Source organism: Erythrolamprus reginae, chromosome 9, assembly GCF_031021105.1.
Source record: "Erythrolamprus reginae isolate rEryReg1 chromosome 9, rEryReg1.hap1, whole genome shotgun sequence".
Taxonomy (NCBI): Eukaryota; Metazoa; Chordata; class Lepidosauria; order Squamata; family Dipsadidae; genus Erythrolamprus; species Erythrolamprus reginae.
Window position 1 is genome coordinate 29,102,995 of NC_091958.1, and position 9,537 is coordinate 29,112,531.

Genomic DNA, 9,537 nt, shown 5'->3' on the forward strand with positions numbered 1-9,537 from the left:
CTCGAAAAAAGTTCGTAAGAAGAGGCAAAAATTTTCTGAACCCCGGGTTCGGTTCGGGAGGTTGCTGGGAAGCCCCCCAGGCCGGCTGTTACCTTTTAAAATAGCCGCGCGGCTTCCCAGCAGTCGCCGAACGCCGTTTTTTTGCGGGGGGGTTTTTTGGTTGCACGGATTAATTGACTTTACATTGTTTCCTATGGGAAACAATGTTTCGTCTTACGAACCTTTCGTCTTACGAACCTCCCCCTGGAACCAATTAGGTTCGTAAGACGAGGTATGACTGTAGTTCTATTCATTGACCAATTCTTTATTTTCCTTTTACCTTTCCAATATATGGATAAAGGGTTATGATCGGCCCAAGTATTTGTCTCTATTTCTATTTCACTTATTTGTTCCATTATATGGATAGGAGCCCAAGCCATATCAATTCTAGACCATGTCTTATGCGGGTTGGAATAAAAAGTATACTGTTTATCTTTTAAATGCTGTTCTCACCATACATCTTTCAATGATAATTCTGAACTCATTTTCCAAAATGTCACCGGTAAAATTACCTTTTTTTTCTTTTCTTTTCTTTTCCCATTATAATCCATTTGGTCATCTGAAATTGCATTAAAGTCTCCTATTATCATATTTTCAATTGATGTCTCATTAATTTTTTCATGTAAATCTTTGTAAAATTGTTTTTGATTATCATTTGGTGCATAAATTGAGACAATTGTAAGTGGTTTTGTTTCTAAATCAAGTTGTATTATCAACGTCCTTCCATCCCCATCATTATATATTTCTTTAGATTCAATTAGTTCATCAATATACATTGCTACACCTCTTTTCTTTTGATTAGCCAAGCTAGTGTATAATTTTCCCAATTTTGAATTTTTAAGAAGACTTCTTTTTGATTTTTTAATATGAACTTCTTGTAGAATGTTTATCTGGGCTTTTTGTTTCGTAAGTTTACTTAATACTTGATTTCTCTTCCTTGGGTTATTCAATCCATTTACGTTGACTGAAAATATTTTCAGATCATGTGTCATCTTTATTTATAGTACCTTTTAGCTTCTTTTGGTTCTCGGAGTCGGGTATCCAAAATTAAGTCCTGTGAAATCTGTGGTGGTTTCTGCTTCACCACCAATGCTTCTTCCCCTCCACCACCTGTGGCCCCCATCGTGTCGTCGCTACTCTTTGGTTGAATCTGAATTTGTGCAGTGCTGTCCAGTCCACTGCGTGCTAGGAAAGATCTTGCTTGTTCCACACTTTCTATTTTCACTCTCATTGATTGCCAAGTTAGAGTCAAGCCTTCTGGTATCAGCCATCTGAAAACAATTTTCTTTCTAATTAAGATACTTGTAAGAAAATAATATTGTCTTCTACTCTCTCAGACTCTCCTCGGGACTTGTTTCAGAATCGTGATTTCTTTCCCATTACGTTGAAAGGACTCATTTTTTGTCAATCTCAGTATCTCGTCTTTGACGATTCTTCTTGAAAACTTAATGTGGACTTCTCTGGGTAAATTATGGCGCCTTACATAGCCGGTCTGGACTCGGTAGACTTCGTCAATTTCTTTTATCAGTTCTGTTGGTTCTAACTGCAAAATAGCTCCCATGACTTCTGCCATTTTTGTAGGCAAATCTTCATCTCAAGTTGGACTCCTAAAGATGGCCAATATTAAATATGGAATGGAAGACGAAACAGAATAGAACGGAACAGGGAAAACATTGTAGAATAGAATATAGAATAGGAAAAGGATAGAAATATCAGTAAGATAGAAAAAAAAGAAATTGGAATGGAATGGAATACAATAGAATAGGAATAAACTCTATGGTCACTTTGAATGTACACTCATCAGTGTACCTTAAAATGAACTTTCGTTGCATACAGCTCTCAAAGGGTCACTCTCTCCAATATACACTGCATAAACACAACAAAATAAATACAAAATTGTGCATATACCCACATATATTATTACATGAACAGAAAAACTATCCAGTCTAGTCCTGATACAAACATGAATTTGGGAGGGGTGTTATTGAGTTTGGGTGGGGTGTTATTGAGTTTGGGTGGGGTGTCTTCTAAGGCTACTAAATATGGAAAAGGTTGCACAGATAAGCTGCAAACATTGGTCGCTGGAAGGTGAAGATTAACTCTTTTCCGACCTGCACGGTTTATTCCAAGGCATTAGGGCTTTCATGAGCAAAATAAGCAAGCTCTCCTCCTAGTTTCTAACTTCCTAGCTCTTGCCGAGCTCACCGAAAAGAATGTGAATTGCAATCCTGTGCAAGCCCAATTGAAGAATGCAAACTACAGGTTGTGTCCCTTTGAGGAAACTCCCCATATGCGCAAGGATCTGACCAGCCTATTAAAAGGGGAAGGGGTGTCAGCTGAACCAGTCCCGGCTGAGGTATTAACAAAGGGATTCCCTGGGGGGCTGATTGCAGGGGCAAGCTGGAGTATGCCTCTCAATAGCCACTTAAGATTTACTCAATACTTGGAAGCACCAAATCACCTGGGGGGGGGCAGGAGGAGACAAGGAAAAAGCACTCCCACGCTTAGCAACTTAGAGAGGGGTGTGCCTATGTATGTACACAAAATCTGAATAGTCAGAACACCAAATACAAGCTGAATAAACAAGACCTTACAGACAACCCCTATTCTGTAAAATATTTTGGAATACTCATATCAAATGACCTGAGTGCCAAAGCCCACTGCAACATTGTAAAAAAGGCTTCAAGAGTTGTTAACCTAATCCTATGTAGCTTCTGCTCCGGTAATCACACTACTAACCAGAGCATACAAAACTTTTGCCAGACCAATCCTTGAATACAGCTCATCTGTCTGGAACCCACACCACATTTTGGACATAAATACATTAGAAAGCATCCAGAGATACTTTACGAGAAGAGCCCTTCACTCCTCTACTCGCAACAGAATATCTTACACAACCAAACTTGAAATCCTGGGCTTAGAAAGGTTAGAACTACGTTCTCCCTTTGCCACAATCTAAGCATAGCTCATAAAGTCATCTGCTATAACATCCTTCCTGTCAACGACTACTTCAGCTTCAACCACAATACGCAAGCACACAACAGATACAAACTCAAAGTGAACTGCTCCAAACTTGACTGTAGAAAATACTTTAGCAACCGAGCAGTTAATGCCTGGAATTCATACCTGACTACAGTTTTGTCACCAAATCCCCAAAACAGAGCCTTGGAGTACCCCAACACTCTATTTTAGGCCCAGTACTTTTCAACATCTTCATCAATGGCTTGGATGAGGGGATAGATGGGGAACTTATCAAATTTGCAGATGACACCAAACTGGCAGGAATAGCCAACGCTCCAGAATATAGGTGCAAAATACAGAAGGATCTTGACCAACTTGAACAATGGGTGCTATCTAACAAAATGAAATTCAATTGTGAAAAAAGTAAGGTTCTACATTTAGGCAAAAAAACCCAAAATGCACAGATACAGTATATTGTATCTTGTGAGCTGCCCCGAGTCTTCGGAGAAGGACGGCATACAAATCCAATTAATAATAATAATTTAAAAAATAACAACAACATGTGGTATATTGCTCAACAGTAGTAACTGTGAGAGGAATCTTGGAGTCCTAGTGGACAACCATTTAAATATGAGCCAGCTGTGTGCAGCAGCTGCCAAAAAACCCAGCACAGTTCTGGGCTGCATTAACAGAGGGATAGAATCAAGATCACGTGAAGTGTTAATACCACTTTATAAAACTTTGGTAAGGTCACACTTAGAATACTGCATTCAGTTTTGGTCACTACGATGCAAAAAGGATATTGAGACTCTGGAAAAGTGCAGAGAAGAGCAACGAAGATGACTGGAGGCTAAAACTTATGAAGGGTTGTAGGAACTGGGCATGGCTAGTTTAATGAAAAGAAGCACCAGGGGAGACATGATAGCAGTGTTCCAGTATCTCAGGGGTTGCTACAAAGGAGAAGGAGTCAACCTAGTCTACAAAGCACCTGAGGGTAGAACAAGAAGCAATGGGTGGAAACTAAACAAGGAGAAGCAACTTAGAACTAAGGAGAAATTTCCTGACAGTCAGAATGGTTGATCAGTAGAACAGAAGTTGCCTCCAGAAGTTGTGAATGCCCCAACACTGGAAATTTTTAAGCAGATTTGGATAACCATCTGTCTGAAGTAGTGAAGGGTTTCCTGCCTAAGCAGGGGGTTGGACTAGAAGACCTCCAAGGTCCCTTCCAACTCTGTTGCTATTGTTGTTATTATTATTAAAACTTTACCTTTACACTATCCACTGCTGACCTTATCCGATTCCTAAGAGGTCAGTAAGGGGAGCATAAATACACCGGCATGCCTACCATCTCTGTCCTAATGTTCCCTCTTATCAGTACCCATCTCATGTATATAAACCTTATATCTACGTACATTACCAATGCATACTTGACTGAATGAATGAATGAAAATTGCAAACTTGTTCTTTCCTTTACCTGGAGAAACCAGAGGTGTAAGAGAAAGGCTCAACTTACTATGTCCAGCAGGCTGTGTGTGTGTGTGTTTGTATGCTTTACTTTGATTCATTTTTGCCCAAATTAATTGTATCCCTTGGCACTGGAGATTGCAACATTTCAAACTTTGTTTATTTTTTAAAAATTATTCTATAATTGTTTTTAAAATGACAGAAACAAACAAAATTACGAAGAGAGAAACACAGAGCTACATTGTTTTAAAAAAGGGGAAATACATAAAAAGTGAGCTTTTTAAATTGAAAAAGAAAAAGGGGGAAAGTATAATTTTAACTGTAGTTACCGCTCCATATAATAGCTAGCAACTACACATATTATTGAGTAGAACTTCATTTCTAACACCTTTAAATAACTGAATTTTTAACCAGGCATGGTTCATACAAATGAGTCCCATATTTCAATTAATTTGTCCACACAAAGACAACACCTATAGGTAATCTGCTCATAGGTGGTTAGAGCAATTATATAGTAATTTCCTCAATTTTCATAACACAAGAATGAGTACTGCCATCAAACAGAAAACAGCACTATCTCAAAAACTAAACCAAATTCTTCCAAAAGGACTCCATTTTACTAAGCGTTTGGAAGGCTGTCGGAAGCTTTGGGGCAAAGCTTTCCAAGTTCACAATGTGTTTGCCATCTTCCACAATTCCCCTGGTTGGAGAATATTGGGAGCTGAAGTCCACTTAATTTACAGATGTCAAAATTAGGAAATATTGTATTTTGGAAGGCTTCCTTTATAAAACACGGCACAACAGCACCTCATGTTCTCAGCAACCTGACTTCATGAAAGAGATGAGCAACATCCATGAAGGGATATGCTGGGTCAATTAATAGTGGAAAGCTGAGATTTCTAAGATTTTTTTCACATTTCTGCTAGGTCGAGTTTCCTCTGTGTTAAGCCCAAGTAAAGATTTTTAGTTTTCTGCTTCTCTTTAAAACATGCTTTCTTCAGTGTTTATTAATACTGAGCAGAATTTCTGAAGCCCTGAAGCTGCTAAATTTGAATCCAGTGGCATTTATTTATTCTCTCTTCTGTTATGAATTCACTGAAAGAACACCAGACTGGAATTGGGCAGTCAATAAATTTTTAAAAATAATAAGAAATAATAATCATATCTCAGGAAACATTTCCTTCACTTACTTGGTTTCTCCTCTGTATAAATTCTTCAGTGCTTGGTAAGATTTGCATTCTAAGTACAGCTCTTTCCTCATTCCAAGATTCATATGATTTCTTTACTCTGTAAATATTTGAGGAAACTATGGTCTTTGTAGCAGCACTAAAGGTCTTCTCAGCATTTATATCATTTATAGAGCCGTTTTTCTCCCTACAGAGTAACCTTGTCAGATGCCATTTCTATATACATATCTTGCTTTTCTTTCTTCCATGTCCATTTTGGCCTGGATTTTAAACAACTTTTATTTCTGCAAACCGATACTCAAAATTTATTTTTGCCTCTTGATACCTCTTTCAAATACACTAGGCTTGTCTTGTCTCATCTGCTGCATGCTGCAATGAAACGGGGTTTCTGGCCTTGAGAGAGTCAGACAAAAGAAAAAGTAGATCTGGTCACAACTCAACTGTACTATATGGAAAATGAGAGAACACACCCATGTATCTCTTCCCTTTTAGCATGCCCAGTAGACAGAGCCAACAGAATCTGCTCTGAAAAACATGTGATTATGGTTGGTTGCACTCAACTGGATGTTTGCATTGGATTTGGCATTTTTATCTCACTTTCGAGTCGTTCCCAAGGACCTGTTGCTTAATGCGATCACAGCAGGATGTAAGCTGTCCTGCAAAAAGCTGCTTTTTGCAATTGACTGATTGGGGGGGGTATGTGTATGTCAATGCTGATGGTGTTCAAGCGTTGGTCCAGAGGTTTTGAGATTGCACACGTTACCCGTTAGTATTGGTACCATGTTTGCTTTCTTTTGCCACCGTCATCCCACCTCTCTTTGCAGATGTATTATTAACCGGGGGATGGGACAATTTATTCATTCGGATTAAATTTCACCTTTTCTCATGGAGGTCCCTCCATCTTCCCTCACAAGAAGCCTACAAAGTAGGATGGATAAAGATTATCATAAATAGTTTGGTTAAAGGTGAGACACTATCACCAGCATTGTTTGACCAATAAATAAATAAAGGTAACCAGGAATCCACTTATACCTTTATTAATTTGATTGTATAGCATTAGCATTTATATACTGCTTCACAGTACTTTACAGCCCTCTCTAAGCAGTTTATAGAGTCAGCATATATTGCCCCGAACAATTTGGGTCCTCATTTTACCAACCTCGGAAGGATGGAAGGCTGAGTCAATCTTGAGCCTGATGAGATTCAATCTTCCAAACTGCTGGCAACCGGTGAGCAGAAGTATGGAAACTAAATCAAAGAGGGAAGCAATCTGGAATTAAGAAGAAACTTCCTAACAGTGAGAATAATTAACCAGTGGAACAGCTGGCTTTCAGAAATCATGGGCGCTGCATCACTGAAGGTCTTTAAGAAAAGACTGGACAGTCACTTATCTGAAATGCTATAGGTTGTCCTGCTTGAGCATGGGACTGGATTAGAAGATCTCCAAAGTCCCTTCCAGCTCTATTCTGATTAATCCTTTTAGGGAGAAGGCACATTCTTGTAATACTGTAATATGACTTGACATGGGAAAATGATGTGGTCCTGAGTTCAACTATTTTTTTACAAAAATGTTGGATTATCTCCTAATTTATTTTTAGAGTTCAAGTAGATCACTTTGGCCGAGAAAATGTAACTGGTTCAAAATCTGCCAGGAAGTTTTCCATGCACAAGAATGAACTCAAATCCGTATTAGTCCCACACCTTTCAGCGCTATACACAATCACATCTTGGAAAGTCAGCCCGCCCAGAACGGAAAGGGAAAATATTTCCTCTTCGCAAATAACCCCAGGCAGGATTTGGAAATGTTCCCAGTTCCTTCCTAATTGTAAAGAAACATTAAAATGGCAAAGGGAAAAACCAATACACAAGGCATCCTTGACATTTCTAGAAGCAAAGCGGGGGGAAAACAGAACTGAGCTAAACCTTATTCCTACTTTCCTTCATTATCCTTGCTGGCTTAAGACAGAATCTATCGCAGAGAGGAAATTGCATGGCCTGGAAGCAGACAGACAATAGTGGTAGCTTTCCAAACACTGCTACACCTTTTCATGCACATGTCATGTTTGCTTTGGGCAAATCCTACCCTATCAATATATTCCAAAACCCGGAACTACTGGTAGTCCTCAATTTATGACACTTGAGCCTAAAATCTGTTAAGCGAGACAGTTGCTAAGTGAGTTTTGCCCGATTTTATGACTTTCTTGACGCAGTTAACGAAATCACTGCAGTTGTTAAAATTAGTAACACCTTTGTTAAGTGAAGCTGGCTTTCCCCGGGGACTTTGTCAGATGGTCACAAAAGGGGATCTTATGATCTGAGTCCCACAGGATTAGGTGGCATATAAATCAATTAAATTAATTACCTGTGGAACTATGCCCTGGCATGCTTTGCAAAAATTCATCCAAATATAAGTAGTAAATGCTGGAAATGTAAATCTGCTATAGGTACATATTATCACATTTGGTGGTCATGTTCGGAAGCAACAAAATTCTGGTCTATGATCAAAAACTGGCTGAAAGGAATTTAAATTATGAATTAGAATCGAAACCAGAAATTAGAAATTATTGGAAGTTCGGGTTTGGCGTTCGAGTTCAGGAGGACGCTGAGAAGCCCCACGGCCATAGTTCCCTCTAAGCTGAGCAGTGAGCAATCGCTCACTTAAAAATAATCATCAACTCAGAGTTTTCCAAACCTGCCCAGAAGCCGAGAGGGAAAGAGTGAGAGGGAAGGAGAGGGAGAGGAAGAGAGAGAAACAGATAGAAAAAAGAGAGGAAGGAAAAGAGAAAGAAAAAGAATGGGAGTAAGGAAGAGAGAAAGAAAATCAAAATCTAGTTTGAAACTAGCTCAACTATTTAAGTGGCATTTTGATATTGATAGAGTTGCCCTATTATGAGCTCACTGTTATAGACACACAGTACAGTATTTTATTTTGAAATTCTCTGAGGCAAAACAGGGTGGGTTTTTTGTTTGTTTGTTTGTTTGTTTATTTATTTATTCTGTGCCGCCCAGTCCCGAAAGGACTGCCGCTCAGACACTATACTTTTCCGCCCACCTCCCAAAAAAATTAGAGGGAACACTGCCCCCGGCTGTTTCAAAAAGCGACAGACGGGTGGCGGGGCTTCTCGTTGTCGTCGTTGTCGTGTTCATAAGAAGGAAAAAGTTCATAAGAAGAGGCAAAAAATTTCTGAACCCCGGGTTCATATCTCGGGTTGTTCGTAAGACGAGGGGTTCGTATAATGAGGTACCACTGTAGTTGGATAGAAAAGATTCAAATTTACATTAAAGGGAAAGGGGAAATCATAGAGACAGAAATGTAACATATTAAGTTGGTTGATTTTGTGATTGTTATGGGGTTTTTTCTCTCTCTGTCAGTTTATGTTCTCATTATAAATAAAAATTAAATAAAAAATTAAATTAAATTAAATTAAATCTTGGGAAAATGCAACTTTCACTAATCCATGGCAGTTGCCAAAAAGTCTGAAGTTGGGCCATGGGGATGCTGCAATGGCCATAAGTGTGAAAAAAGCTTCCAACGGTCACTAAAAGCTCTATTGTAAGTTGAGGACTATGTATCTATATCAAGGCCAAGCATTTATCCATCAACGCTCCACCCAAAGCTGCAGTTTAAGCCTGAAAACGAAACAGCCCTCAAATTACCACGAACACAGCTAGTCCTTGACTTACCACCCCAAATTTCTGTCGCTACGTGGGACATTTGTTAAGTGAGTTTGACTCCATTTTACAACCTTTCTTCCCAGAGTTGTTAAGCAAATCACCGCAACTGTTCAATTAGTAACACAATTAAGTGAATCTGCCATCTCCATTAACGGTTTGTCAGAAAATGATCACATGACCCTAGGACACTACAACCGTCATAAATATGAGT